Source organism: Hypanus sabinus, chromosome 17 (assembly GCF_030144855.1).
Source record: "Hypanus sabinus isolate sHypSab1 chromosome 17, sHypSab1.hap1, whole genome shotgun sequence".
Classification (NCBI taxonomy): Eukaryota; Metazoa; Chordata; class Chondrichthyes; order Myliobatiformes; family Dasyatidae; genus Hypanus; species Hypanus sabinus.
In genome coordinates, this window is record NC_082722.1 from 21445378 (window position 1) to 21465491 (window position 20114).

General features: G+C 43.0%; 1 protein-coding gene across 1 annotated transcript in view; it reads right to left on the bottom strand.

The window, feature by feature from the left end:
- Positions 1-14509, bottom strand: part of LOC132406728 (adhesion G-protein coupled receptor G1-like) — a 38293-nt gene extending 23784 nt beyond the window's left edge. The window contains exons 1-5 of the mRNA XM_059992640.1: positions 14487-14509; positions 9907-9933; positions 7618-7644; positions 3019-3045; positions 86-112 (exon numbers count right to left, since the gene is read on the bottom strand). The gene's annotated coding sequence lies outside the window, so the exon portion shown is untranslated. The remainder of the gene's footprint in view (positions 1-85; positions 113-3018; positions 3046-7617; positions 7645-9906; positions 9934-14486) is intronic.
- Between the last annotated feature and the right edge of the window lie 5605 nt (positions 14510-20114).

Here is a 20114-nt window from a genome sequence, read left to right on the forward strand (position 1 = left end):
ATTGGTATTGGTCATAAAATGGTTAAATGGGACTGGATTCAATGAGCTGAATGTTTCTTGTGATATTAACTATCCAGTTACTGACCATTGCAACATTCATATTTGCAGTCCTCTGTAAGAGAAAAGTAAACACAATCTAATGTTAGGGAGTTGAATGTTTTTTTTTTAATAATTTTTTATTGCATTTTTAAATGATTACAAAGTATGAAAAAACAATGTATATAACCCATACCCCCTCCCCTTAACCCCTCCCCCCTAACTGCCCCTTAGAAAAAAAAAAGAAAGAAAGAAAGAAAGAAAGAAAGAAAGAATGCCTGGTGGTTGGAAGGTCTCCACATGCTCCATGGAGTTCGTAATAATTTTAATATGTATATTTATTTCTTTCCCCTAATAACCAATTGTTTCATCTTAAAAGCATCTATATATTTAATCCTGTCTTTTGTAAATAAGGGCTCCAAATTTTCAAAAATGTTTCATATTTATCTCTTAAATTATAAGTAATTTTTTCTAATGGAATACAACCATAGATTTCTTTCTTCCAAGAATCTATACTTAAATGTGAATCCGATTTCCAAGTAACTGCAATAGCTTTTTTGGCTACTGCCAGTGCAATTTTTATAAATTCTTTCTGATACTTATTTAGTTTGAGTTTCGGTTTTATCCCTTCAATATCACCTAGTAAAAATAATATTGGATTATGAGGAAATTGTGTTCCTGTAATTTGTTCCAGTAAAAGTCTTAAATTTGTCCAAAAAGGTTGAATTTTAGAGGGAGTTGAATGTTGATCACCGTGACGTCACTGTGGGAAGAGATTGCTCATGGGATCAATATTGGAGGAAATCGCTGAGGACATGGTGCATCATGGGTAAGATTCAGTCACCTCACACACATGGTCACAGCTGGTGATCAGTTTGTAGGATCTCACCTGCCAACCAGAGCACCACTGGCCTCACACTGTGTCTGGACCATGTACCATAATGCCCGAGGTAGAAAGTTACAATATATATTCCTGCTGATCATCTCCCCCAGCCAACACCCAAAATTGTAATCACTTAGAACATTGAACGTCGAACAACACAGCACAGTACAGGCATTCGGCTCACAATGTTTTGCCGACAATTAAATCCTGCCCCCATAATACCCTCCAGCATAAATTCCTCCATATACCTTTCTAGTAGACTGTTAAATTTCACTAGTGTATCTGCCTCCACCACTGACTCAGGCAGAGAATTCCACGCACCAGCCACTATCTGAGCAAAAAATCTTCCTCTGATATCCCCCTTGAACTTCCAATCCCTTAACTTTAAGCTATGTCCTCTTCTATTGAGCAGTGGTGCCAAGGGGATGAGGCTCTGGCTGTCCACTCTATCTATTCCCCATAGTATCTTGTATACCTCTATCATGTCTCGTCTGATCCTCCTTCTCTCCAGAGAGTAAAGCCCGCGCTCCCTAAATCTCTGATCATATTGCATAACAGGCACCATCGTGGTAAATCTCCCTTGTGCCCTTCCAATTGTTCCACATCCTTTCTACGGTGAGGCGACCAGAACTGGACGCAGTACTCCAAGGGTGCCCTAACCAGAATTTTAGAGAGATGCATCATTACCTCGTGACTCGTAAACAATATCCCTCGACTTATGAAAATAAATACTCCATACGCTTTCTTAAATTCTCCACCTGCCTGTCAGGCATCTTTCACAGATCTGTGGACATGTACACCCAGATCCCTCTGCTCCTCCAGACTCCTGCCAATAACTTTGAACTCTGCCTTGGAGATTTTCCTTCCAAACTGAGCCAACTCTCACTTCTCTGGGTTGAACTCCAACTGCCACTTATCAGCTCACATCTGCAACCTCTCAATGTCTCTCTGCACTCTTCGACAATCCTCTACACAATCTACAACAGCACCAACCTTTGAGTCATCTGCAAATTTGCCAGATCACCCTTCCATCCCCATATCCAGGTCGTTAATACAAATCACATAACGTAGAGTTCACAGAACCAATCCTTGTGGGACACAACTAGTTAAAACCCTCCAATTCAAATGTACTCCCTCCTCCATGACCCTCTACTTTCTGCAAGCAAGCCAATTCAGAATCCTCCTCGTCAAACTTCCCTGGATTACATGCCTTCCGACTTTCTAAATATGCCTACTGTGCGGTACTTTGTGAAAAGCATTACAAAAATCCATGTCGATCACACCCACTGCACAACCCTCATCTATATGGCTGGTCACCTCCTCAAAGAAATCAATCAGGCTTGTTAGACAATATCTGCCCTTCACAAGGACATGCTGACTCTCCCTGATCAGACCATGAGTCTCTAGATGCCCATAGATTCTATCTCTAATAATCTTTTCCAACAGCTCTCTCACCACAGACATAAGGCTCACTGATCTATAATTACACAGACCATACCTATTACCTTTTTTGAACAAGGAAACAACAGTCGCCTCCCTCCAATCCTCCGATATCTTTCCCATGGACATTGAGGACATAATGATCCTAGCCAGAGGCTCAGCAATCTCCTCGCTTGCCTCGTGGACCAGCCTGGGGGAGTATTCTTATAAGCCCGGGGACTTATCCGTCCTGATCAATTTTAGTAACTCTAACAGCTCTTCTCCCTTAATATCAATATGCTCCAGAACATCAACCTCACTCAAATTGCCCTCACTGTCATCAAGTTCCTTCTCATTGGTGAATAACAAAGAGAAGTATTTATTGAGGACCTTGTTCAATTCCACAGCCTCCAGGAGCATCTTCCCAGCTTTAACTCTAATTGATCCTATCTTCACTCCTGTCAACCTTTTGCTCTTCACGTATTTCAAGAATGCCTTGGGGATTTCCTTCTGCACTATATTTCATTCTGATTTACTTTGTGAAAACATGTAGACGAAAAATCTGGTGCATCATTGTAAAACTTGCTGAACAAACATTGGTATTTGTAATAAAATGGTTAAATGGGAATGGATTCTAAGAGCTGAATGTTTCTTGTGATATTAACAATCTAGATACTGACCTTTGCAACATTCACATTTGCAGCCCTCTGAAAGAGAAAAGTAAACACGATCTAATGTTAGGGAGTTGATTGATGATCACCGTGACATCACTGTGGGAAGAGATTGCTCATGGGAGCAATATTGGAGGAAAGCGCTGAGGACATGGTGCATCATGGGTAAGATTCAGTCACCTCACACACATGGTCACAGCTGGTGATCAGTTTGTAGGATCCCACCTGACAACCAGAGCAACGCTGGCCTCACGCTGTCTCTGGACCATGTAACATAATGCCCGAGGTGGGTAGTTACAATATATCTTCCTGCTGATCATCTCCGCCAGCCAACACCCAAAATTGTAATCACTTAGAAAATTGAACATTCGACAATACAGCACAGTACAGGCATTCGGCTCACAATGTTTTGCTGACGCTTAAATCCTGCCCCCCATCATACCCTCCAGCATAAATTCCTCCATATACCTTTCTAGTAGTCTCTGAAATTTTACTAGTGTATCTGCCTCCACCACTGACTCAGGCAGAGAATTCCACACACCAGCCACTCTCTGAGTAAAAAACCTTCCTCTAATATCTCCCTTCAACTTCCCACCCCCTAACTTAAAGCCATGTCCTCTTGTATTGAGCAGTGGTGCCAAGGGGATGAGGCTCTGACTGTCCACTCTATCTATTCCTCATAATATCTTGTATACCTCTATCGTGTCTCGTCTGATCCTCCTTCTCTCCAGAGAGTAAAGCCCGAGCTCCCTAAATCTCTGATCATATTGCATAGCAGGCACCATCATGGTAAACCTCCTTTGTACCCTTTCCAATTGTTCCACATCCTTTCTACTGTGAGGCGACCAGAACTGGACACAGTACTCCAACGGTGACCTAACCAGAATTTTAGAGAGCTGCATCATTACCTCGTGACTCGTAAACACTAGCCCTCGACTTATGAAAACTAATACTCCATAAGCTTTCTTAAATACTCTACCTGCCTGTCAGGCATCTTTCACAGATCTGTGGACATGTACACCAGATCCCTCTGCTTCTCCAGACTCCTGCCAATAACTTTGAACTCTGCCTTGGAGTTTTTCCTTCCAAACTGAGCCAACTCTCACTTCTCTGGGTTGAACTCTATCTGCCAATTCTCAGCCCACTTCTGCATCCTCTCAATGTCTCTCTGCAATCTTCGACAATCCTCTACACCATCTAAAACAACACCATACATTTCTGTCATCTGCAAACTTGCCAAATCACCCTTACACCCCCATATCCAGGTCGTTAATACAAATCACAAAACGTAGAGTTCACAGAACCGAACCTTGTGGGACACCACTAGTCAAAACCCTCCAATCCAAATGTACTCCCTCTTCCATGACCCTCTACTTTCTGCAGGCAAGCCAATTCAGAATCCTCCTGGCCAAACTTCCCTGGATTGCATGCCTTCTGACTTTCTGAATAAGCCTACTGTGTGGTACGTTGTAAAAAGCATTACAAAAATCCATGTTGATCACACTTACTGCACTACCCTCCTCTATATGGCTGGTTACCTCCTCAACGAAATCAATGAAGCTTGTTAGACAACATCTGCTCTTCACAAAGCCATGCTGACTCTCCCTGATCAGACCATGAGTCTCTAAATACCCATAAATTCTATCTCTGAGAATCTTTTCCAACAGCTCACACAACGCAGACATAAGACTCACTGATCTATAATTACATGGACCATCCCTACTTCTTTTTTGAACAAGGGAACAATATTTGCCTCTCTCCAATCCACCGGTATCTTTCCCATGGACATTGAGGACATAACGTTCCTAGCCAGAGGCTCAGCAATCTCCTCGCTTGCCTCGTGGAGCAGACTGGTGTGTATTCTGTCAATCCCGGGGACTTATCCGTCCTGATCTATTTTAGCAACTCCAACAGCTCTTCTCCCTTAATATCAATATGCTCCAGAACATCAACCTCACACAAATTGTCCTCACTGTCATCAAGTTCCTTCTCATTGGTAAATACCAAAGAGAAGTATTCATTGAGGACCTTGCTCAATTCCACAGCCTCCAGGAGCATCTTCCCAGCTTTAACTCTAATTGATCCTATCTTCACTCCTGTCAACCTTTTGCTCTTCACATATTTCAAGAATGCCTTGGAGTTTTCCTTCTGCACTATATTTCATTCTGATTTACTTTGTGAAAACATGTAGATGAAAAATCAAGTTAATAATTGTAAAATTTCCTGAACAAACATTGGTATTTGTCATAAAATGGTTAAATGGGAATGGATTCAAAGAGCTGAATGTTTCTTGTGATATTAACAATCCAGTTACTGACCTTTGCAACATGCACATTTGCAGTCCTCTGTAAGAGAAAAGTAAACACGATCTAATGTTAGGGAGTTGGTTGTTGATCACCGTGACGTCACTGTGGGAAGAGATTGCTCATGGGATCAATATTGGAGGAAAGCGCTGAGGACACGGTGCATCATGGGTAAGATTCAGTCACCTCACACACATGGTCACAGCTGGTGATCAGTTTGTAGGATCACACCTGACAACCAGAGCACCACTGGCCTCACACTTTGTCTGGACCATGCACCATAACGCCCGAGGTGGGAAGTTACAATATATCTACCTGCTGATCATCTCCCACAGCCCACCCCCAAAATTGTAATCACTTAGATCACATAACATCAAACAATACAGCACAGTACAGGCTTTCAGCTCACTATGTTGTGCCGACACTTAAACCCTGCCTCCCAAATAACCCTCCAGCTTAAATTCCTCCATATACCTGTCTAGTAGTCTCTTAAATTTCACTAGTGTATCTGCATCTAACACTGATTCAGGCAGAGAATTCCATGCACCAGCCACTCTCTGAGTAAAATACCTTCCTCAAATATGCCCCTTGAACTTCCCACCCCTTAACAGAAAGCCATGTCGTCTTGGATTTAGCAGTGTTGCCCTGGGGATGAGCTGCTGTCTGTCCACTCTATCTTTTCCTTATTATATCTTGTCTCATCCTCCTTCTCTCCAGAGAGTAAAGACTGAGCTCACTAAATCTCTGATCATATTACATGGCAGGCACCATCATGGTAATTCTCCTTTGTACCTTTTCCAATTGTTCCACATCCTTTCTACTGTGAGGCGACCAGAACTGGACTCAGTACTCCAACGGTGCCCTAACCAGAATTTTAGAGAGCTGCATCATTACCTCGTGACTCGTAAACACTATCCCTCGACTTATGAAAACTAATACTCCATAAGCTTTCTTAAATAATCTACCTGCCTGTCAGGCATCTTTCACAGATCTGTGGACATGTACACCCAGATCCCTCTGCTCCTCCAGACTCCTGCCAATAACTTTGAACTCTGCCTTGGAGATTTTCCTTCCAAACTGAGCCAACTCTCACTTCTCTGGGTTGAACTCCATCTGCCAATTCTCAGCCCACTTCGGCATCCTTTCAATGTCTCTCTGCAATCTTCGACAATCCTCTACACCATCTACAACAACACCAACATTTGTGTCATCTGAAAAACTTGCCAAATCTCCCTTACACCCCCATATCCAGGTCGTTAATACAAATCACAAAACGTAGAGTTCACAGAACCGAACCTTGTGGGACACCACTACTCAAAACCCTCCAATCCAAATGTACTCCCTCTTCCATGACCCTCTACTTTCTGCAAGCAAGCCAATTCAGAATCCTCCTGGCCAAGCTTCCCTGGATTGTATTCATTCTGACTTTCCGAATAAGCCAACTGTGTGGTACTTTGTCAAAAGCTTTACAAAAATCCATGTCGATAACATCCACTGCACTACCCTGATCTATATGCCTGGTCACCTCCTCAAAGAAATCAATCAGGCTTGTTAGACAATACCTGTCCTTCACAAAGACATGCTGACTCTCCCTGATCAGACCATGAGTCTCTAAATGCCCATAGATTCTATCTCTGAGAATCTTTTCCAACAGCTGACTCAACGCAGACATAAGACTCACTGATCTATAATTACATGAACTCTCCCTACTTCTTTTTTGAACAAGGGAACAACATTCGCCTCTCTCCAATCCACCGGTATCTTTCCCATGGACATTGAGGACATAACGTTCCTAGCCAGAGGCTCAGCAATCTCCTCGCTTGCCTCGTGGAGCAGACTGGTGTGTATTCTGTCAATCCCGGGGACTTATCCGTCCTGATCTATTTTAGCAACTCCAACAGCTTTTCTCCCTTAATATCAATATGCTCCAGAACATCAACCTCACTCAAATTGTCCTCACTGTCATCAAGTTCCTTCTCATTGGTAAATACCAAAGAGAAGTATTCATTGAGGACCTTGCTCAATTCCACAGCCTCCAGGAGCATCTTCCCAGCTTTAACTCTAATTGATCCTATCTTCACTCCTGTCAACCTTTTGCTCTTCACATATTTCAAGAATGCCTTGGAGTTTTCCTTCTGCACTATATTTCATTCTGATTTACTTTGTGAAAACATGTAGATGAAAAATCAAGTTAATAATTGTAAAATTTCCTGAACAAACATTGGTATTTGTCATAAAATGGTTAAATGGGAATGGATTCAAAGAGCTGAATGTTTCTTGTGATATTAACAATCCAGTTACTGACCTTTGCAACATGCACATTTGCAGTCCTCTGTAAGAGAAAAGTAAACACGATCTAATGTTAGGGAGTTGGTTGTTGATCACCGTGACGTCACTGTGGGAAGAGATTGCTCATGGGATCAATATTGGAGGAAAGCGCTGAGGACACGGTGCATCATGGGTAAGATTCAGTCACCTCACACACATGGTCACAGCTGGTGATCAGTTTGTAGGATCACACCTGACAACCAGAGCACCACTGGCTTCACACTTTGTCTGGACCATGCACCATAACGCCCGAGGTGGGAAGTTACAATATATCTACCTGCTGATCATCTCCCACAGCCCACCCCCAAAATTGTAATCACTTAGATCACATAACATCAAACAATACAGCACAGTACAGGCTTTCAGCTCACTATGTTGTGCCGACACTTAAACCCTGCCTCCCAAATAACCCTCCAGCTTAAATTCCTCCATATACCTGTCTAGTAGTCTCTTAAATTTCACTAGTGTATCTGCATCTAACACTGATTCAGGCAGAGAATTCCATGCACCAGCCACTCTCTGAGTAAAATACCTTCCTCAAATATGCCCCTTGAACTTCCCACCCCTTAACAGAAAGCCATGTCGTCTTGGATTTAGCAGTGTTGCCCTGGGGATGAGCTGCTGTCTGTCCACTCTATCTTTTCCTTATTATATCTTGTCTCATCCTCCTTCTCTCCAGAGAGTAAAGACTGAGCTCACTAAATCTCTGATCATATTACATGGCAGGCACCATCATGGTAATTCTCCTTTGTACCTTTTCCAATTGTTCCACATCCTTTCTACTGTGAGGCGACCAGAACTGGACTCAGTACTCCAACGGTGCCCTAACCAGAATTTTAGAGAGCTGCATCATTACCTCGTGACTCGTAAACACTATCCCTCGACTTATGAAAACTAATACTCCATAAGCTTTCTTAAATACTCTACCTGCCTGTCAGGCATCTTTCACAGATCTGTGGACATGTACACCAGATCCCTCTGCTTCTCCAGACTCCTGCCAATAACTTTGAACTCTGCCTTGGAGTTTTTCCTTCCAAACTGAGCCAACTCTCACTTCTCTGGGTTGAACTCTATCTGCCAATTCTCAGCCCACTTCTGCATCCTCTCAATGTCTCTCTGCAATCTTCGACAATCCTCTACACCATCTAAAACAACACCATACATTTCTGTCATCTGCAAACTTGCCAAATCACCCTTACACCCCCATATCCAGGTCGTTAATACAAATCACAAAACGTAGAGTTCACAGAACCGAACCTTGTGGGACACCACTAGTCAAAACCCTCCAATCCAAATGTACTCCCTCTTCCATGACCCTCTACTTTCTGCAGGCAAGCCAATTCAGAATCCTCCTGGCCAAACTTCCCTGGATTGCATGCCTTCTGACTTTCTGAATAAGCCTACTGTGTGGTACGTTGTAAAAAGCATTACAAAAATCCATGTTGATCACACTTACTGCACTACCCTCCTCTATATGGCTGGTTACCTCCTCAACGAAATCAATGAAGCTTGTTAGACAACATCTGCTCTTCACAAAGCCATGCTGACTCTCCCTGATCAGACCATGAGTCTCTAAATACCCATAAATTCTATCTCTGAGAATCTTTTCCAACAGCTCACACAACGCAGACATAAGACTCACTGATCTATAATTACATGGACCATCCCTACTTCTTTTTTGAACAAGGGAACAATATTTGCCTCTCTCCAATCCACCGGTATCTTTCCCATGGACATTGTGGACATAACGTTCCTAGCCAGAGGCTCAGCAATCTCCTCGCTTGCCTCGTGGAGCAGACTGGTGTGTATTCTGTCAATCCCGGGGACTTATCCGTCCTGATCTATTTTAGCAACTCCAACAGCTCTTCTCCCTTAATATCAATATGCTCCAGAACATCAACCTCACACAAATTGTCCTCACTGTCATCAAGTTCCTTCTCATTGGTAAATACCAAAGAGAAGTATTCATTGAGGACCTTGCTCAATTCCACAGCCTCCAGGAGCATCTTCCCAGCTTTAACTCTAATTGATCCTATCTTCACTCCTGTCAACCTTTTGCTCTTCACATATTTCAAGAATGCCTTGGAGTTTTCCTTCTGCACTATATTTCATTCTGATTTACTTTGTGAAAACATGTAGATGAAAAATCAAGTTAATAATTGTAAAATTTCCTGAACAAACATTGGTATTTGTCATAAAATGGTTAAATGGGAATGGATTCAAAGAGCTGAATGTTTCTTGTGATATTAACAATCCAGTTACTGACCTTTGCAACATGCACATTTGCAGTCCTCTGTAAGAGAAAAGTAAACACGATCTAATGTTAGGGAGTTGGTTGTTGATCACCGTGACGTCACTGTGGGAAGAGATTGCTCATGGGATCAATATTGGAGGAAAGCGCTGAGGACACGGTGCATCATGGGTAAGATTCAGTCACCTCACACACATGGTCACAGCTGGTGATCAGTTTGTAGGATCACACCTGACAACCAGAGCACCACTGGCCTCACACTTTGTCTGGACCATGCACCATAACGCCCGAGGTGGGAAGTTACAATATATCTACCTGCTGATCATCTCCCACAGCCCACCCCCAAAATTGTAATCACTTAGATCACATAACATCAAACAATACAGCACAGTACAGGCTTTCAGCTCACTATGTTGTGCCGACACTTAAACCCTGCCTCCCAAATAACCCTCCAGCTTAAATTCCTCCATATACCTGTCTAGTAGTCTCTTAAATTTCACTAGTGTATCTGCATCTAACACTGATTCAGGCAGAGAATTCCATGCACCAGCCACTCTCTGAGTAAAATACCTTCCTCAAATATGCCCCTTGAACTTCCCACCCCTTAACAGAAAGCCATGTCGTCTTGGATTTAGCAGTGTTGCCCTGGGGATGAGCTGCTGTCTGTCCACTCTATCTTTTCCTTATTATATCTTGTCTCATCCTCCTTCTCTCCAGAGAGTAAAGACTGAGCTCACTAAATCTCTGATCATATTACATGGCAGGCACCATCATGGTAATTCTCCTTTGTACCTTTTCCAATTGTTCCACATCCTTTCTACTGTGAGGCGACCAGAACTGGACTCAGTACTCCAACGGTGCCCTAACCAGAATTTTAGAGAGCTGCATCATTACCTCGTGACTCGTAAACACTATCCCTCGACTTATGAAAACTAATACTCCATAAGCTTTCTTAAATAATCTACCTGCCTGTCAGGCATCTTTCACAGATCTGTGGACATGTACACCCAGATCCCTCTGCTCCTCCAGACTCCTGCCAATAACTTTGAACTCTGCCTTGGAGATTTTCCTTCCAAACTGAGCCAACTCTCACTTCTCTGGGTTGAACTCCATCTGCCAATTCTCAGCCCACTTCGGCATCCTTTCAATGTCTCTCTGCAATCTTCGACAATCCTCTACACCATCTACAACAACACCAACATTTGTGTCATCTGAAAAACTTGCCAAATCTCCCTTACACCCCCATATCCAGGTCGTTAATACAAATCACAAAACGTAGAGTTCACAGAACCGAACCTTGTGGGACACCACTACTCAAAACCCTCCAATCCAAATGTACTCCCTCTTCCATGACCCTCTACTTTCTGCAAGCAAGCCAATTCAGAATCCTCCTGGCCAAGCTTCCCTGGATTGTATTCATTCTGACTTTCCGAATAAGCCAACTGTGTGGTACTTTGTCAAAAGCTTTACAAAAATCCATGTCGATAACATCCACTGCACTACCCTGATCTATATGCCTGGTCACCTCCTCAAAGAAATCAATCAGGCTTGTTAGACAATACCTGTCCTTCACAAAGACATGCTGACTCTCCCTGATCAGACCATGAGTCTCTAAATGCCCATAGATTCTATCTCTGAGAATCTTTTCCAACAGCTGACTCAACGCAGACATAAGACTCACTGATCTATAATTACATGAACTCTCCCTACTTCTTTTTTGAACAAGGGAACAACATTCGCCTCTCTCCAATCCACCGGTATCTTTCCCATGGACATTGAGGACATAAAGCTCCTAGCCAGAGGCTCAGCAATCTCCTCGCTTGCCTCGTGGAGCAGACTGGTGTGTATTCTGTCAATCCTGGGGACTTATCCGTCCTGATCTATTTTAGCAACTCCAACAGCTTTTCTCCCTTAATATCAATATGCTCCAGAACATCAACCTCACTCAAATTGTCCTCACTGTCATCAAGTTCCTTCTCATTGGTAAATACCAAAGAGAAGTATTCATTGAGGACCTTGCTCAATTCCACAGCCTCCAGGAGCATCTTCCCAGCTTTAACTCTAATTGATCCTATCTTCACTCCTGTCAACCTTTTGCTCTTCACATATTTCAAGAATGCCTTGGAGTTTTCCTTCTGCACTATATTTCATTCTGATTTACTTTGTGAAAACATGTAGATGAAAAATCAAGTTAATAATTGTAAAATTTCCTGAACAAACATTGGTATTTGTCATAAAATGGTTAAATGGGAATGGATTCAAAGAGCTGAATGTTTCTTGTGATATTAACAATCCAGTTACTGACCTTTGCAACATGCACATTTGCAGTCCTCTGTAAGAGAAAAGTAAACACGATCTAATGTTAGGGAGTTGGTTGTTGATCACCGTGACGTCACTGTGGGAAGAGATTGCTCATGGGATCAATATTGGAGGAAAGCGCTGAGGACACGGTGCATCATGGGTAAGATTCAGTCACCTCACACACATGGTCACAGCTGGTGATCAGTTTGTAGGATCACACCTGACAACCAGAGCACCACTGGCTTCACACTTTGTCTGGACCATGCACCATAACGCCCGAGGTGGGAAGTTACAATATATCTACCTGCTGATCATCTCCCACAGCCCACCCCCAAAATTGTAATCACTTAGATCACATAACATCAAACAATACAGCACAGTACAGGCTTTCAGCTCACTATGTTGTGCCGACACTTAAACCCTGCCTCCCAAATAACCCTCCAGCTTAAATTCCTCCATATACCTGTCTAGTAGTCTCTTAAATTTCACTAGTGTATCTGCATCTAACACTGATTCAGGCAGAGAATTCCATGCACCAGCCACTCTCTGAGTAAAATACCTTCCTCAAATATGCCCCTTGAACTTCCCACCCCTTAACAGAAAGCCATGTCGTCTTGGATTTAGCAGTGTTGCCCTGGGGATGAGCTGCTGTCTGTCCACTCTATCTTTTCCTTATTATATCTTGTCTCATCCTCCTTCTCTCCAGAGAGTAAAGACTGAGCTCACTAAATCTCTGATCATATTACATGGCAGGCACCATCATGGTAATTCTCCTTTGTACCTTTTCCAATTGTTCCACATCCTTTCTACTGTGAGGCGACCAGAACTGGACTCAGTACTCCAACGGTGCCCTAACCAGAATTTTAGAGAGCTGCATCATTACCTCGTGACTCGTAAACACTATCCCTCGACTTATGAAAACTAATACTCCATAAGCTTTCTTAAATAATCTACCTGCCTGTCAGGCATCTTTCACAGATCTGTGGACATGTACACCCAGATCCCTCTGCTCCTCCAGACTCCTGCCAATAACTTTGAACTCTGCCTTGGAGATTTTCCTTCCAAACTGAGCCAACTCTCACTTCTCTGGGTTGAACTCCATCTGCCAATTCTCAGCCCACTTCGGCATCCTTTCAATGTCTCTCTGCAATCTTCGACAATCCTCTACACCATCTACAACAACACCAACATTTGTGTCATCTGAAAAACTTGCCAAATCACCCTTACACCCCCATATCCAGGTCGTTAATACAAATCACAAAACGTAGAGTTCACAGAACCGAACCTTGTGGGACACCACTACTCAAAACCCTCCAATCCAAATGTACTCCCTCTTCCATGACCCTCTACTTTCTGCAAGCAAGCCAATTCAGAATCCTCCTGGCCAAGCTTCCCTGGATTGTATTCATTCTGACTTTCCGAATAAGCCAACTGTGTGGTACTTTGTCAAAAGCTTTACAAAAATCCATGTCGATAACATCCACTGCACTACCCTGATCTATATGCCTGGTCACCTCCTCAAAGAAATCAATCAGGCTTGTTAGACAATATCTGTCCTTCACAAAGACATGCTGACTCTCCCTGATCAGACCATGAGTCTCTAGATGCCCATAGATTCTATCTCTGAGAATCTTTTCCAACAGCTCACTCAACGCAGACATAAGACTCACTGATCTATAATTACATGGACCATCCCTCCTTCGTTTTTGAACAAGGGAACAACATTCGCCTCTCTCCAATCCACCGGTATCTTTCCCATGGACATTGAGGACATAAAGTTCCTAGCCAGAGGCTCTGCAATCTCCTCGCTTGCCTCGTGGAGCAGACTGGTGTGTATTCTGTCAATCCCGGGGACTTATCCGTCCTGATCTATTTTAGCAACTCCAACAGCTCTTCTCCCTTAATATCAATATGCTCCAGAACATCAACCTCACACAAATTGTCCTCACTGTCATCAAGTTCCTTCTCATTGGTAAATACCAAAGAGAAGTATTCATTGAGGACCTTGCTCAATTCCACAGCCTCCAGGAGCATCTTCCCAGCTTTAACTCTAATTGATCCTATCTTCACTCCTGTCAACCTTTTGCTCTTCACATATTTCAAGAATGCCTTGGAGTTTTCCTTCTGCACTATATTTCATTCTGATTTACTTTGTGAAAACATGTAGATGAAAAATCAAGTTAAGAATTGTAAAATTTCCTGAACGAACATTGGTATTTGTCATAAAATGGTTAAATGGGAATGGATTCAAAGAGCTGAATGTTTCTTGTGATATTAACAATCCAGTTACTGACCTTTGCAACATTCACATTTGCAGACCTCTGTAAGAGAAAAGTAAACACGATATAATGTTAGGGAGTTGGTTGTTGATCACCGTGACGTCACTGTGGGAAGAGATTGCTCATGGGATCAATATTGGAGGAAAGCGCTGAGGACATGGTGCATCATGGGTAAGATTCAGTCACCTCACACACATGGTCACAGCTGGTGATCAGTTTGTAGGATCCTACCTGACAAACAGAGCACCACTGGCCTCACGCTGTCTCTGGACCATGTAATATAATGCCCGAGGTGGGTAGTTACAATATATCTTCCTGCTGATCATCTCCCACGGCCAACACCCAAAATTGTAATCACTTAGAACATTGAACATCGAACAATACAGCACAGTACAGGCATTCGGCTCACAATGTTTTGCTGATGCTTAAATCCTGCCACCCATAATACCCAACAGCATAAATTCCTCCATATTCCTTTCTAGTAGTCTCTTAAGTTTCACTAGTGTATCTGCCTCCAACACTGATTCAGCAAAGAATTCCATGCACCAGCCACTCTCTGAGCAAAAAACCTTCCTCTGATATCCCCCTTGAACTTCCCACCCCTTAACTTAAAGCCATGTCCTCTTCTATTGAGCAGTGGTGCCAAGGGGATGAGGCTCTGATTGTCCACTGTATCTGTTCCTCATAGTATCTTGTGTACCTCTATCATATCTCGTCTCATCCTTCTTCTCTCCAGAGAGAAAGGCCCTAGCTCACTAAATCTCTGATCATATTGAATAGCAGGCACCATCATGGTGAATCTCCTTTGTACCCTTTCCAATTGTTCCACATGCTTTCTACTATGAGGCGACCAGAACTGGACACAGTACTCCAACGGTGCCCTAACCAGAATTTTAGAGAGCTGCATCATTACCTCGTGACTCGTAAACACTATCCCTCGACTTATGAAAACTAATACTCCATAAGCTTTCTTAAATACTCTACCTGCCTGTCAGGCATCTTTCACAGTTCTGTGGACATGTACACCCAGGTCCCTCTGCTCCTCCAGACTCCTGCCAATAACTTTCAACTCTGCCTTGGAGATTTTCCTTCCAAACTGAGCCAACTCTCACTTCTCTGGGTTGAACTCCATCTGCCACTTTTCAGCCCACTTCTGCATCCTCTCAATGTTTCTCTGCAATCTTCGACAATCCTCTACACCATCTACAACAACACCAACATTTGTGTCATCTGCAAACTTGCCAAATCACCCTTACACCCCCATATCTAGGTCGTTAATACAAATCACAAAACGTAGAGTTCACAGAACCGAACCTTGTGGGACACCACTACTCAAAACCCTCCAATCCAAATGTACTCCCTCTTCCATGACCCTCTACTTTCTGCAAGCAAGCCAATTCAGAATCCTCCTGGCCAAACTTCCCTGGATTGCATGCCTTCTGACTTTCTGAATAAGCCTACTGTGTGGTACTTTGTAAAAAGCATTACAAAAATCCATGTTGATCACACTTACTGCACTACCCTCCTCTATATGGCTGGTTACCTCCTCAAAGAAATCAATGAAGCTTGTTATACAACATCTGCCCTTCACAAAGCCATGCTGACTCTCCCTGATCAGACCATGAGTCTCTAAATGCCCATAGATTCTATCTCTGAGAATCTTTTCCAACAGCTCACTCAACGCAGACATAAGACTCACTGATCTATAATTACATGGACCATCCCTCCTTCGTTTTTGAACAAGGGAACAACATTCGCCTCTCTCCAATCCACCGGTATCTTTCCCATGGACATTGAGGACATAACGTTCCTAGCCAGAGGCTCAGCAATCTCCTCGCTTGCCTCGAGAAGCAGACTGGTGTGTATTCTGTCAATCCCGGGGACTTTTCCATCCTGATCTATTTTAGCAACTCCAACAGCTCTTCTCCCTTAATATCAATATGCTCCAGAACATCAACCTCACTCAAATTGTCCTCACTGTCATCAAGTACCTTCTCATTGGTGAATACCAAAGAGAAGTATTCATTGAGGACATTGCTCAATTCCACAGCCTCCAGGAGCATCTTCCCAGCTTTAACTCTAATTGATCTTATCTTCACTACTGTCAACCTGAAAATCTTCACATATTTCAAGAATGCCTTGGAGTTTTCCTTCTGCACTATATTTCATTCTGATTTACTTTGTGAAAACATGTAGATGAAAAATCAAGTTAAGAATTGTAAAATTTCCTGAACAAACATTGGTATTTGTCATAAAATGGTTAAATGGGAATGGATTCAAAGAGCTGAATGTTTCTTGTGATATTAAAAATCCAGTTACTGACCTTTGCAACATGCACATTTGCAGTCCTCTGTAAGAGAAAAGTAAACACGATATAATGTTAGGGAGTTGATTGATGATCACCGTGACGTCACTGTGGGAAGAGATTGCTCATGGGATCAATATTGGAGGAAAGCGCTGAGGACATGGTGCATCATGGGTAAGATTCAGTCACCTCACACACATGGTCACAGCTGGTGATCAGTTTGTAGGATCACACCTGACAACCAGAGCACCACTGGCCTCACACTGTGTCTGGACCATGCACCATAATGCCCGAGGTGGGAAGTTACAATATATCTACCTGCTGATCATCTCCCGCAGCCCACCACCAAAATTGTAATCACTTAGATCACAGAACATCAAACAATACAGCACAGTACAGGCTTTCGGCTCACTAAGTTGTGCCGACACTTAAACCCTGCCTCCCAAATAACCCTCCAGCTTAAATTCCTCCATATACCTGTCTAGTAGTCTCTTAAATTTCACTAGAGTATCTGCATCTAACACTGATTCAGGCAGAGAATTCCATGCACCAGACACTCTCTGAGTAAAATACCTTCCTCAAATATCCCCCTTGAACTTCCCAGCCCTTAACAGAAAGCCATGTCGTCTTGGATTTAGCAGGGTTGCCCTGGGGATGAGCTGCTGTCTGTCCACTCTATCTTTTCCTTATTATATCTTGTTTCATCCTCCTTCTCTCCAGAGAGTAAAGCCCGAGCTCACTAAATCTCTGATCATATTGCATGGCAGGCACCATCATGGTAAATCTCCTTTGTACCTTTTCCAATTGTTCCACATCCTTTCTACTGTGAGGCGACCAGAACTGGACACAGTACTCCAACGGTGCCCTAACCAGAATTTTAGAGAGCTGCATCATTACCTCGTGACTCGTAAACACTATCCCGCGACTTATGAAAACTAATACTCCATAAGCTTTCTTAAATACTATAGCAGCCTGTCAGGCATCTTTCACAGATCTGTGGACACGTACACCCAGGTCCCTCTGCTCCTCCAGACTCCTGCCAATAACTTTGAACTCTGCCTTGGAGATTTTCCTTCCAAACTGAGCCAACTCTCACTTCTCTGGGTTGAACTCCATCTGCCACTTCTCAGCCCACTTCTGCATCCTCTCAATGTCTCTCTGCAATCTTCGACGATCCTCTACACAATCTACAACAACACCAACATTTGCGTCATCTGCAAACTTGCCAAATCACCCTTACACCCCCATATCCAGGTCGTTAATACAAATCACAAAACGTAGAGTTCACAGAACCGAACCTTGTGGGACACCACTAGTCACAACCCTCTAATCCAAATGTACTCCCTCCTCCATGACCCTCTACTTTCTGCAAGCAAGCCAATTCAGAATCCTCCTGGCCAAGCTTCCCTGGATTGCATGCCTTCTGACTTTCTGAATAAGCCTACTGTGTGGTACTTCATCAAAAGCCTTACAAAAATCCATGTTGATCACACTTACTGCACTAACCTCATCTATATGGCTGGTTACCTCCTCAAAGAAATCAATCAGGCTTGTTAGACAACATCTGCCCTTCACAAAGCCATGCTGACTGACCCTGATCAGACCATGAGTCTCTAAATGCCCATAGATTCTATCTCTAAGAATCTTTTCCAAAAGCTGACTCACCACAGACATAAGACTCACTGATCTATAATTACATGGACCATCCCTACTTCTTTTTTGAACAAGGGAACAACATTCACCTCTCTCCAATCCACTGGTATCTTTCCCATGGACATTGAGGACATAAAGTTCCTAGCCAGAGGCTCAGCAATCTCCTCGCTTGCCTCGTGGAGCAGACTGGTGTGTATTCTGTCAATCCTGGGGACTTATCCGTCCTGATCTATTTTAGCAACTCCAACAGCTCTTCTTCCTTAATATCAATGTGCTCCAGATCATCAACCTCACTCAAATTGTCCTCACTGTCATCAAGTTCCTTCTCATTGGTGAATACCAAAGAGAAGTATTCATTGAGGACCTTGTTCAATTCCACAGCCTCCAGGAGCATCTTCCCAGCTTTAACTCTAATTGATCCTATCTTCACTCCTGTCAACCTTTTGCTCTTCACATATTTCAAGAATGCCTTGGTGTTTTCCTTCTGCACTATATTTCATTCTGATTTACTTTGTGAAAACATGTAGATGAAAAATCAAGTTAAGAATTGTAAAATTTCCTGAACGAACATTGGTATTTGTCATAAAATGGTTAAATGGGAATGGATTCAAAGAGCTGAATGTTTCTTGTGATATTAAAAATCCAGTTACTGACCTTTGCAACATGCACATTTGCAGTCCTCTGTAAGAGAAAAGTAAACACGATCTAATGTTAGGGAGTTGGTTGTTGATCACCGTGATGTCACTGTGGGAAGAGATTGCTCATGGGATCAATATTGGAGGAAATCGCTGAGGACATGGTGCATCATGGGTAAGATTCAGTCACCTCACACACATGGTCACAGCTGGTGATCAGTTTGTAGGATCCCACCTGACAACCAGAGCACCACTGGCCTCACATTGTGTCTGGACCATGTACCATAATGTCCGAGGTGGAAATTTACAATATATCTTCCTGTTGATCATCTCCCGCAGCCCAACCCCAAAATTGTAATCACTTAGATCACAGAACATCAAACAATACAGCACAGTACAGACTTTCGGCTCACAATGTTGTGCTGACACTTAACCCCTGCCTCCCAATTAACCCTCCAGCTTAAATTCCTCCATATACCTGTTTAGTAGTCTCTTAAATTTCACTAGTGCATCTGCCTCTAACACTGAATCAGGCAGAGAATTCCACGCACCAAAACCTTCCTCAAATATCCCCCTTGAACCTCACACCCCTTAACAGAAAGCCATGTCGTCTTGGAATTAGCAGTGTTGCCCTGGGGATGAGGTGCTGTCTGTCCACTCTATCTATTCCTTATTATATCTAGTCTCATCCTCCTTCTCACCAGAGAGTAAAGCCCTAGCTCCCTACATCTCTGATCATATTGCATAGCAGGCACCTTCATGGTAAATCTCCTTAGTACCCTTTCCAATTGTTCCACATCCTTTCTACTATGAGGCGACCAGAACTGGACACAGTACTCCAAGGGTGCCCTAACCAGAATTTTAGAGAGCTGCAACATTACCTCTTGACTGTTAAAATCTATCCTTTGACTTCTGAAAACTGATACTCCATAATCTTTTTTAAATACTCTATATACCTGTCAGGCAACTTTCACGGATCTGTGGACATGTACCCCCTGATCTCTCTGCTCCCCCAGTCTTCCAAGTATCCTGCCATTTTCTTTGAACTCT